Here is a 12,532-nt window from a genome sequence, read left to right on the forward strand (position 1 = left end):
AACAGCCTCAAGGCTCTCTAGTTCTTTTTTTAAAGTTCTACTGTGGCATTATTTGTCAACTTTTTCTTCATGTTGGCTCAAAATGTCCATGTATAGTCCATGCTAGTTATCTAATAAATTTTTAAATGAACTCATTAATAAAGAAAAAGGCACCTACAAGATAGGTAACTGGATATGCTTTAACTATAGCTATACTGTGAAGCTGTTTTTTAGTATTTTATTTAATGCTTTTATACATAATAAATACATCTTTGTAAGTTGGTTTCACTATATTAGCATTCCTTAATTATGCATATAAGAAAAATATAGATACGAACTTCAATAAAATGATTTACACACGAATTTCCAAATCATTAAAAACTCCATCAATACAAGAGTTCTTAATATAAAATCAGTAGGAATAGATGATATAAAAACTGTGGAACAGTATAGGAAAAGATATTTCAAATTATTATATGTAGAAATACTTTCATCCTTATTACTGTCACTAAAAAAGTGACCTGATTAAATTTGAAAGCCTTTTTTTAAACAAAATTTTCTTTTATTAAAAAAGTAGAATCTAAAGTCCTTATATGTAGACAATTTGCAAATTAGTACTTTATACAATTGTTACAGTTGCAGCTGTGCTGCATACATGAGCATGACACTCAAAGTACTGTTTAACTGACAAAATCTATTTCATGCATATAGGTAATTTTTACTGTTTTGAAAAACATTCCAAAAGAATTTTTTGGACTTAAGGAACTCTTGTTTGTTTTTGTCTATGCTCCTTTCTCTTTTTTTGGCTAAGATATTGTATTGAATAAAACCTTAAAAGAGAACGATTTTCTTACACTGAAGGAACCTCAAAGTGGGTGGATCTTGGTCTCTAATTACCAATCCATGTTAATTATCCTTGGGTCAGGTATTCGTCATATTAATTATGTAGCATAGACTGGACTGTAGCTGTTAGCAGGTAAGGACAAAGCAATGTAAGATTGGGGGGTGGGGATGGGATTGTTCAATGTCATATAGCTCATTGTTTCTCTGAGGCTTGGCATGATATTTTCATGATATTGGAAATACTGGAAATATATCTGCCAATGTTAGGCATACACGAAATATTGTTTTGCTTTTGTGTTTTTCTGAAAGTGTTTATGTGGTAATATATATATATAACAAAATATGCCATTTTGACTCTTTCTAGGTGTACAATTCAGTGACATTAATTACATTCACACCGTTGTGCAACCATCACCACAGTTTGTTTCCAACTCTTTTTCTATCAGCCCAAATACAATGTGCTTTAGTTTTGAATATAATTTCTCCTTCACGTCAACAAATTTCAAGTGTTATAGTAGTATTTAATTACTGTCCAGGTGTGAAGCATTTGTTGCTGATGGTGGCTTTCCTTCCCAATGGACAATGCCTCATCCAGTGCCTTATGGTGGTGGGCATAGCAGTACAATATCAAATATTGCCTTTGGCTGATATTGCCACAAAAATGACCTGGACAAGGATTCAGGACCATTGTAACCTCAAATTCTTTCTCCCTCCAATTAAGCTAGGAAAGATTAGAAATAACATTCACATCAACTAAGGAAATTTGGTTGATATGTACATCTTGGTTAAAAGTTGATTGGGAACAGTTGCTGTTTGATTTCACTGGAATTAAATATTGGAGGATTTTACCTCGAGCTTTCTGAGAATATTAAAGGCACAGCAGCTAGGTCTAGGATGCTTTGCAGTTGGCTCCTTGACATGGACAATCTAAATACTTTGGTTCTGTTCAAGTGCAGTGACAGTCTGGAAATAAGTTGAACAGTTTTCAGCCCTTCAAAGAGAAGCCCACTCAAGGTTGAACAGTTGTCTGGGAGAAAAATCATGTTATATTGAAAAAAGAATTAGAGGAAACTTGGATGGTTCTGGCTCCAGTAAATAATAGACTGGTTTGAGAACTGTACTTCCATGTATAATTTTGTGGTTAGTCACTTATGTCTATGATGGTAAATCATATACCTGCACAGGATTTCTGGCACCCCAGTAAATCTCAAACAAGTGCCCAAATGCTAGTTTATTATGGTTCCTCAAATAGCATGTATTTATTTGCCAAATCAATGATCCAATAGCTTCCTGACCCCACTTTTATTGCCTTTTTAGAATTTGAAACAAGTAGCTTGCCCACACATACATTTCTCAAATTTTGGTCTACTGCTGGTTCCTACAACAGCTTTAGCTTTTCCAAGTGACTCCAGGAGTGAGTTAAAAACCACCTCAGAGATGTCCTGGCAGGCATATTTGATTCTTTATCTCTAAAACATCACCTAACCTGGTAGATGCCAAACCTGGCTGTACATCAGAATCACCTTGAGAGCTTTAAAAAACTGAATGTCTTTTCCTCACCCTCAGCCATTCTGATTTAATTGCAGTGGGGTTTAGCCTGGACATCTGGATTGTGATCTCAGTACCTGGTTTTACTTCCTAAGATTGTCAAAGAGAATCCAGAAATATGTACATAACTAAACCTTAAAGATGCTTAGAGTCTTGCAGTTTGGAGAGGCAGACATATAGAGAGATATGAAATGTCACATTGCATTCAGGACAGGCAGTGTGATGGAGCACGGAGAAGGAAATAACTAACAGCTGGAGAAGGCTTCGGACTGAAAAGGCGAAATCAAGCTGCACATTAAAGGAGATAGCAGAAATGAGGTCCTCAAGTGAGAAGGGTCAGGAAGGGTACTCCACGAGCTATAGGAAAAAAATGAAGCATCTTTGTGGACTCTAGGGCAATTTCAAGGATGCTTCCTTCTTCTTACTCGATTTTGGATCTGGGTCTAGATAAAGGTACCAGTTTTGATGACATTATTACCATTGTGCCTTGTCAAATAAGTGATCCATACTGACATCCATGGAAGGAAAGGTAGCTAAAAAATTTTTTTCCAATAAAGTTCCCGATAAAACAGTATTATTTCTGAGTAAAAGGCCCAGATATCCTGTCAGTTTCCAGAGGCCAGCTGCAATGGCTGCTCATTTTCCCTCTCCAGATCTCCTAAAACAAACATAAACATTGGTTTTTTTCCCCCTCAACTATAATGACCTTGGTCTATTAAAACTGTATCATGAATTACCACTCTGTATTTACATCTATGCCAAGTAATTAGGAAACAACTTTTGATCGCTATCAGTCTAGCTAAAATTGAAACCCAACTTCTTAGGGGAAGAAAACAAAACCAAAAAATCCTTAAAACCTATATTTAGAGTTCATTATCATCACTCCTTTAACTCCCCTGCAACATTTTGAAGCTTTTTGCCATTATTCTCTGCAGTGCATCATTATTTGTTATCTGGATGCCCTCCCAGTTCTAGTAGGAAAAGAGCCATTTCTAAGGGTAGCTATGCTTATATAATGTAGGTACAGGGTTAAGGGTGGGAATGACTGCGGTTTTTAACTTCACCTATGAGATATTTAAATGTTCATGGAAAGCAGCTTTTGGAGTAAACACATTATTTAAAATGTATTACAGAACCCTTTCAAGTACAGACATGTCTAGAAAGTTCTTAAATTTGTGTTTAGCAGTATACAGGTCTCATTTCATGCAACTTTACAGATCTATAGGCTAATTCTAAAATGGAGAATTATCTTTATTCAGACGTCATTGGAATGTCTGAAAGCCATTTAGCACCTCTAAGACTCCTCCTGGCTAGGTCTTGGATTCCCTTAGTTGTCTTTTAAAGGAGTTCTCTAGGGTAAGCACTGTCCAGTGGAACTTTCACAATGGGGAAGTTCTATAATCTACACTGTCCACTATTAGAGTATTAGTCACATGGGGCTATTGAGCACCTGAAATGTGAATGAGGAATTAAAATTTTATTTAAATTAATTCAAATTTAAATGATATAGCCACCTTCTTCAATGTTCCCTCTTCCTACAATCTCTCTAAAAAATTGTCAATGCAATTTATAGTGGAAATTGGTTGCAAGTGACACTGTGAGCTTTTGTTGCCATGTATTCATTTATAAAATAAATATTACAAGGACACTGTCCAAATTCCTAGTAATATGGCAGCGAGCAAGACACCCAGTCTCTGCTCTCATAGGGCTTACAGTCTAGTAATGGAGACATTTATGAAGCCAATAATTACCCAAATTGTTAATCAATTAAGACTGTGATGACTGTTTCAAAGGAGAGATACAAGATTCTGTGAGGGTATATAATGGGGGCCAGAACTTCTTGCATAATTTACTCAGTGAGTTTAATCAGAGTTCTGATTATTAACTAGACAAGAAAAGCATGAGGCAGCTTCCTTTCCCCAAGTTCAAGGCTGGGTCAGGTTGGCTGCAGGAGGCACAGCTCTCAGAGTAGGGCAGCTAGCATGTGCCATGCCATGACCTCCAAAGAAGTGGGATCTGTTTAAGACGTAGGATCTTAATCTGATTAAGCTGTGTGCACACACATACTGCAAACTTCTGAACTTGAACAAGTAGATTTTTCCCAATCTATGCAGTTGTAATGATGTCAGTCACAGATAATATGTGAGAAGAAGGGTGCAATGTTTACAGGATATTGCATTTCTTCTCCAATATATATTTTGACAAAGTTGTTTGGGCTGCAGCTCCAGCTTTTTCCTCGCTGCTCTTTCAAATTGGTATTTGGTCCATTCAGGAAACGGTGCAGAAATCTGTCCTGACATCCCAGACAGACAAAATGAGACACATGACAGCAAAACATATGGCTCAGATACACATCCTTATATGGCCAACATAGACCATATTCCCAGAAATTCATATATGGAAAACACCACCTGCAGCTAAAGCCAAAAAACAAAGAGTTGACACGACAAAAAGAGCAATATGCTACATAAATTGTGCTGCTTTAAAAGTGTAGAGATAGCCAACTGTATTTGAATTTAAAAAGATGGGAAAAAAAAGAGAAAAAACCATGTCCTTAGAAAGTGTTATGGTGGTAAGCATTGCTTTGCTAACACAGCCACTGGCGGAGTTGCTATATCTTAAAAGCATTCGAATTCTAAATGCTTTCTCTGTTTATTACAAATGTATGTGCTATTCAGAACTCTGAATGTGTTTTAATGCATTCGGATATCTGCCTGCATATTTATCTTAATACATTGCCATCTGAAACATGCAGTAGTCCTTTCATTAAGTTTTTAAAAATTTTGTGTGTAGCCAGGATAATGCCTTCTCGTGATAGAAAAATTGATGCACTCTATTTTAAATGTGCATCCACATGTTAAATAGTTCATGTATTTGAATTGCAATATTTTATGTTCTTGAGGTTTTCTATTTTGATGGCCAGATTTATAACGTTTATTTTAACTTTTTTCAATACTTTCTTGCATCATAATTGCTTAATATAAGATCCCTGTGTTGATGTTTTTTCCTCCCACTGTGATAGTTTATGTTCACATATGCCTAGGAAGGTGGTATTTTCTTAATTATTGCTATGATTTGAATACTTGTCCTCTCCAAAACTCATGTTGAAATTTAATCCCCAATGTGGCAATATTGAGAGGTGGGGCCTTTAAGAGGTGTTTGGATCATGTGGGCTTTGCTCTTGTGAATGGATTAATCCATTCGTGGATTAATGGGTTAATGGATTAATGGGTTATCATGGGAGTGGGACTGGTGGCTTTGTAAGAAAAGGAAGAGAGCCCTGAGCTAGCATACTCAGGCCCCTTGCCATGTAATATCCAGTGCCACCACGGGACTCTGCAGAGAACTCCCACAAGGAAGAAGGCCCTCACCAGATGAGGCCCCTCCACCTGGAATTTCTCAGCCTCCACAGTGTAAGAAATAAATTCATTACCTTTATAAATTGCCCAACTTCAGGTATTCTGTTATAAGGAACAGAAAACAGACTAAGACAAATTTCTTTCTTTTTTTGTTCTTTATTTTTATCTGGCTTTACACTGACCAATACTCAGTGGCTTATAATGAAATATTCTAAAGGGTAGTTAATATATAGTAATTAATTTCATCAGTGATGTATACCACTAGTACATAAACTTCTATGTGCCATTTTACTTATGTCATTTCTTATAATATAGTTGGGGAATAAAAAATGTGCTTGAGGGAAAGTTTATTGTGCTATATTGTTATTCATTATAATATAGTCATTATTAGATGCCTTTATGCTCCTTTGTTCTTTTTATCATTTTCCAAGGCCATGTCAATCCTTATTACATACTTCTGTGTTTTGTGTTTATGAATAGATTTGTGACTCCTAGATAAAAGGTGCTATTCAAATTTAAGGATTGCTGTGTTAATTCCCATATTATATTAGCATTGACCAGGTCATCAGGAGGGTAAGGCAAAGAGATGGCATTTTGTCTTATTTGTTTCTGTAAAATGATGTAATAAGCATATTTACAACATTTTGTTTCAGTCTATCTTAATATTGATATTTCCAGTGATCTTTGTTTAGTGGTGTTTTCTTAGTTTAAATTTTATTTTGCCCAACAGCTTTCTCATTTCTTATACTTCAGCTAACACATCTTCCTTCAGATTTCCCCACATTTTAACTTTTAAAAATTTACTATCATTTGGGCTTTTTACTAAAAATTTGCCTTAAATTTCTTTTCATATTTTTGATGCTGTGTTTTCTGTTTGATTATCACGTTCATTCTTTTGCTCAAGGCTTGGGTTTGTGTGCCAAGATTCATGGTTGCTTTCCCAGATTTTGACTAACCTTTCTGGTTTGTGGGTGAAACTTGGGTGCTATTAGAGTGATATATTTTCATTGTGTTTCTCCTAAACTTACTCTCCCCCAGGAGGTCATCATTTCCTACACTTTTCTGCTTTACCTTTTGGCTTTTCTTTAGATTTGTAATGTAAACAGTGTGCCTTAAGTGTATTGGTGGCTTTACAGAGCTTAATTTGCATGTTTCCCTCTTATCTCAGTACTTGTGCTAACTTGTTGCTTTTTTAGGTGTAACAAAATGTTTATCTGACTAATTTTTCTCTTTTCCCTACCAGCATATTCTGAAAAATAATTCTTAATTTTGTTGTTGAATGATTAACTGCCTTCAGGGTGCTAAAGTGGTAGAACTAAAACCTAAGCGATAAATGATGCATTTCTATTTTGGGTTAGATTGTAACATTCTTTATTTTTACATGAACTATATTTAATAGATTGTCTAAATAAGAAGATCGTACTTATGTGGTAATGACCATTTATCTAACTGGGTAACCTACCCTAGATTACAGCAGAAGTGTTTATTGCTACAACAGATGTATTTACCAACCCAAACTTTCCTTTTTTGCCCAGGATAAATTATTTGAAGAATGATAGCATATTTTCCTTTATAATAACAAGTCAGGCCTCTTTCAAGTGACCCAAATTTTGTTTAACTCGGCCACGTATTTCTTCTTCCAAAGTATTCTATGGCTCAGAAGTGAGAGCGATTTGAACCAACGTCTGACTAGTACAGAAAGCTCTTCCTCAGTTCTTTCTAATGTTGGCTCTTCGTAGTTTAAGGACCACCCTCCTTAGAGGATAAACACTCGGAGCCTTTCCAGGCTCCTGGCCTTTATTGCTCTACAAATGTTTCTGTACCCTCCGCGCTTCTCCGGAGAGATCTGCCTTCCGTCTGTACCCCTCCAGCCACTTCCTAATGTCTCCCTACCTCAGTCCTCAGCGCCTGTCACCTGCGTACCCGCGCCCTTCTCCCGCGGGGCCGGTGCGTCCCCCTGTCCCCCCACCCCGCCTGTCCCTCTGCGACGCTCCAGGCGTACTCCTTTTTGTGGCTTTTGTGGCGTGTGGGTGGCTGGTTAGTTTTCTCCCCTGGCCCTCGCCCCCTCCTCCCCGTCATTTTCCTTCCCCCCGCCCCCCGTGCCCGTCCTGCCCCTCCTCCCTCCTCGCTCCCACTCACACACCTGCCCCTGCCGCCCGCGCGTCGCGCGCTCCCCTCCCCGCTCCAGCGGACGCTGCCAGGGAAGCCCCCTCTCCTCCTCCCCTCTGCGCCCTCCCTGGCGCGTCTGGCGGCGGCCGGCGCTAGCCCTCGCGCAGCGCCCTGTTATTCTGGGTATTGTGTGTAATAAATGTCGGGCCGCCTCACTCTAATCAAGCTCATTACAAATTCTTGCGCGCCCAGGGCCGGAAATCGTGCGCTCCCCCCCTTCCCTCACTCATTCACTAGTTACTTGTCTTTCGGCTTTTTAACTCGCCGCCCCCGCCCCCTCCCCCAATCCCGGCCCTCCAGCCCGGGTTTTAATCCCCATCCCTTTTCCGCCCGCTCCGTGCACCCTGCCCCCCCACGCCGCCTTCCTCCTCGGCTCCGCACCCCCTTCCTCCTCTCCTCCCCCCTCCTCCTCCGCCGCCGCCGCCGCCGCCGCCGCCGCCGCCGCCACTTTCTCGCTCGCTCCCGTTCCCCGGACGCGGCGGATGAGCCGGCCCCGCTGGGGAAGGCTCCGGGCGGCGGCGGGCGGCCGGGAGGAGGCTGCGTGCTCGGGGCTGGGGCTGCGAGCGGGGTGATTTTGTATTAAAATGAGGAGGAGGAAGAAGAGGCACCCACAGCGGCAGCGGCGTCGGCGGCGGCAGCAGCAGCAGGAGCAGCGGCGGAGAGGGCTGCAGCCCGGGCGGACGCGCGGAGCCGAGCGGGGCACGGCGGCGGCGGCGACAGCGGCCGGGATGAGTCAACTAATAATTTAATGGGGGCAGAGACGGCAGCGAGGGGGAGAGCGAGCGAGGGAGAGAGCGAGAGAAGCAGCCCCGTCCGGGGACTCGCGCTCACACTCACGCACACACACACAAACACACACACACCTCTCCCTGTGCCACCCAGCAACACCCGGCCTCGTCACAACAACAACAGCCGCGGCCGCCCTCTAGCCTGCCTGGGGGCCCAGCCGAAAGCCAGGGCGACTCCAGAGGACGCTGCCCGCCCCTCTCTTTCATTTCAGGAAACTCCTGATCAGTTTTGTTGGGGTTTCTGGGTTTCTTTCCCCCCCAAGTCCTAGTGCCATTGTGGTGCTCGTTGTTTACCTCGGACTCTGGACGAGTGAGAGCTTGGCGACTTTTTGGGGGGAGGGGGCGGGGAGTTTGTCGCTGCCTAGGCGGTGGAGGTGGCCGGGGGTACCTTCTGATCTTCCTCCTCCTCCCCCTCCCCCCGAACCTCTTTCCTCACTTGCTGGGATCCCAGACGCTCACAGCCCCGCGTCAATGGGCAGGGAGAGGGTCCTTGGGGCTGTTGTCAGCGAGGGCAGAATCAAAAGTGGCATTTTAGTGCCTTTCCGGGGCTTTTCTCGCGACCCTCTGCCCCCCACCCTCGCTGTCCCCCGCTAGATGCCCTCGTTGGGGGTGCGAGGCTGTGGGGAAAAGTTTAAGGTTTGTTAATATTAGTCGCGATTGTTGGGGAGGGGGGTGGGGGTGATTGGAAGGGAGGCAAGGTGGCCTTCCCAGTGCGCGTTCTTCGGGTTTGTTGGAGAATAATATTGCAAGTGACAGCCAGAAGTAGACTTTCAGTCCTCACACCGAAGAACCCGAGCGAGCAGGAGGGAGTGAGAGACGCGAAGGGCCTTTTTTTCCTTTTTGGAGACATTGTCCGCAGTGATTTTTTTTTTTTTTTTTTTTTTTTTTTTTTTTTTTTAAAGAGAATCCTCAGTCACCACCTCGTTTCCCCAGCACCATCACAGTGTACAGCTCATAACGGGTTTTGCTTTGTTTTTACGATTTCCCCCCCAACGAATCACTTGTCAGATCAATTTTATCTTCTTCCTCCTCCCTGCTTCCCACTCTGCCCTCCTCCCCATCGCAAACCCTGTTCTCTGAGGTTAGACATTTTACAAACGCATATATGTTGGTTTTCGAATTGTGATTTTTTTTAAAACCCCTTTCTCATGGCCACTCTTCTAGACGTTTATTTCTGCCCTTCCCCCGCTTAGGGGGGCGGGGGTAGGGGAAAGGAAAAATAATACAATTTCAGGGGAAGTCGCCTTCAGGTCTGCTGCTTTTTTTTTTTTTTTTAATTAAAAAAAAAAAGGACATAGAAAACATCAGTCTTGAACTTCTCTTCAAGAACCCGGTCTGCAAAGGAAATCTCCTTTGTTTTTGTTATTTATATGCTGTCAAGTTTTGAAGTGGTGAGTTTCAGGTCGGTTTTGCTAATTTCACTCAGTAAAACTGCAGTGTTTCTGTTTCTAGATAGTACTTTGCTTCTTTGTCTCTTTAAAAGGTCACAGTGAAAGCTTGGCCTGGATCGTGCCGGCCATATGGAATGGATAAGGGCACAATCTTAAAATGTTATTATGGGGTTGTGTGGGGACGAAGGAAGCGATCCAGCTAGAAACTCATTGAAAAGGATCTCACTTTGCAAAAAAATCGGTTCTTAAAAAACTAGAATTTTGTGCTTTTCTTTCTTTTTAAAGGAAATAATTGTTACTGAGTTCACTGTTTTATTAAGTAATTATCATATATGGTCTTAGTTTATGGGCAGATAAATGGGATTTTCAGAAAGTAGCTTGCTTTTTGTGTGGCAACCAGACATTACACTAAAATGGGTTGTAACATGTGTAACTCAAGAAACTCTTCAGCCTGGCATCTGTTGAGACCATAGTTAGTTCCTGCTGCTGTCATCCAGGCAGGCCTGTTGGAGATTGCTCTTTTCAATTCCAAACTGTGGTTTGGTGAACTTTAGCCCGGGCATAGAGTTTAAATGGTAAATTGGGTGTTTTATGCGCATTTAATTTTGGTTTGTAATGTGAAGCTTTTTACACCATGACTTAGTGTTTAATAGATGCTTATAGGTGGGTATTCAAAGGACAGTTTTTCATGACCTATATGATACTTTGATTGTCAATACATTAACTAAATTATAACATATCACTTTCATTTGCTGTACAGTTTATAGTGTTGTTAAGCTTCATGATTACTTAATATGTTTTATAGCATTAACTTTGATGCTGTTGTCTACACCCCCTCCCTTTTTTTCCTCTTTAATTGCCCCAAGGGCTAAACATTTTTCTTTTCAAATCATATGTTTTAAAATTCATCTTCTGCTCTAGGATGAGGCAACCAATTTCAGAAAAAGCAGCTCTGTATTATCCACATGAAACATTATAAAGAGTGTTTTGAATAAGTTAATAATCATTGCTTTCTAATTTTGGCTTTAGACTGCAGTTTAATATAATGGAAAAGAGTAATCTTGATAAAAAGTGGTTTAAAAAGGCACATTTATTGTTAATGAACCTCATAACCAAAAACAGATGGGACCTCGATCAACGGTAAACCTTTAGTTCTCAGTGTGCCACTCTGGAGTACAAAGATAAATAGCCATTAATTTTTCTCAAACTTTATAGTTCTTCAGTTGGCATTCTTAAGGTTGCTTTTAAACTTCCAGATTAACCTTGCTGCCCCCCTTTTCTTGATTATATGGTAAGAAGTAGGCTATGGTTAAACAGAAGAAAAAAAAGTTTGCAGAAAAGCCATGCTAACACAAACTGGCTTTCAACAAATCCAGATTTAAATAGCTTCAGTGTAACAATTTACAACAAAAACAAGCCATGTCAAATTACTAGACAGCTAGGAAAAATGGTAATTATTCTCTCTGGTTTTCCTAAATATGATGCCTTAGTTTTATAAGCTCAATATTTCAAATACCATCAAAGTTAATAAAATAATTCTACTTATTCTTATCAATTCTAATTAAAACTATGCTTTAAAAATGACTTTGATATTATCTAATCACTTTACTATAAATGATGTGAAAATTGATGTCTAATATATAACTGAAAATAATTATCTGTTAATTTTTTTGAAGTTAATTACAATGTTAGCGCCATTGCATGCTGAGGTTATTTCTGAATACTGGATATTTTGTTTTACCAGTATCATCAAGGTTTTGTGTGTGTGTGTGTGTTTTTTAATTGAGCTTGGCACTTCAACCTAATGTGCATATCACAAAGTGTATTCTAAATTTTTAAAAAATATTTATTGTTAACAGCCCTCTATTACTAATGGACACCTAAATACTACAAAACACATGAGTTTTAATGCATCAGTACATTGGATATTTGAAAACCCTTCACTTCTTCCTGTTTCCTTAGGGGTAAACTGATCCAATCACATGTTTGACCCAAAACTTGACTAGATCTGTCACATAACTCTTGAAACTTTGATAGTAGAAAACTTTTTCTGTGCATTAACTTATAAAAGCCAATGGGGAGTTTAAAAAGCAGTTAGATGTTTGTTACCTTCTTTTGAGATGGTTTATGATTTTTCTCATAAGAATTTATATCATATACATATAAAACATTTTATATGTATATGTATATTACATGTACATACACATAAACATACACATTAGATTTCTAATATGTTGAACTGTGATCATCTTTCCATCATTTATTAAAGTGTTTCTGCTGTATTTTGTAATGAATTTCTAATTGTTAGAAATTGGGACTACATAAATACAATTTGCTGTTTTCTTTTTAGCTATACTTGTGATAATTCTTGTTCTAAAAGTAAACCCATTTCTCCCCACTTAGTTTTTTTTTTTTATAGGCCAATTGCCTTTTTATTCGTGTGTATTGGTACAGT

The 12,532-nt window shown here is 39.8% G+C and overlaps 1 protein-coding gene across 5 annotated transcripts in view; it reads left to right on the plus strand.

Annotated features, from left to right (window-relative positions):
* Positions 1-12,532, plus strand: part of SATB1 (SATB homeobox 1) — a 99,798-nt gene that overhangs the window by 10,946 nt on the left and 76,320 nt on the right. Inside the window, exon 1 of one of the 5 annotated variants that reach the window (XM_010377145.2) lies at positions 8,315-10,077. The exons of 3 other annotated variants lie outside the window; for them this stretch is intronic. The gene's annotated coding sequence lies outside the window, so the exon portion shown is untranslated. Of the gene's footprint in view, positions 1-8,314; positions 10,078-12,532 lie in introns of those variants that run through there. One more of the 5 variants, XM_030933423.1, reaches the window with a different exon arrangement.

This window comes from Rhinopithecus roxellana, chromosome 1, assembly GCF_007565055.1.
Source record: "Rhinopithecus roxellana isolate Shanxi Qingling chromosome 1, ASM756505v1, whole genome shotgun sequence".
NCBI classification, from domain to species: Eukaryota; Metazoa; Chordata; class Mammalia; order Primates; family Cercopithecidae; genus Rhinopithecus; species Rhinopithecus roxellana.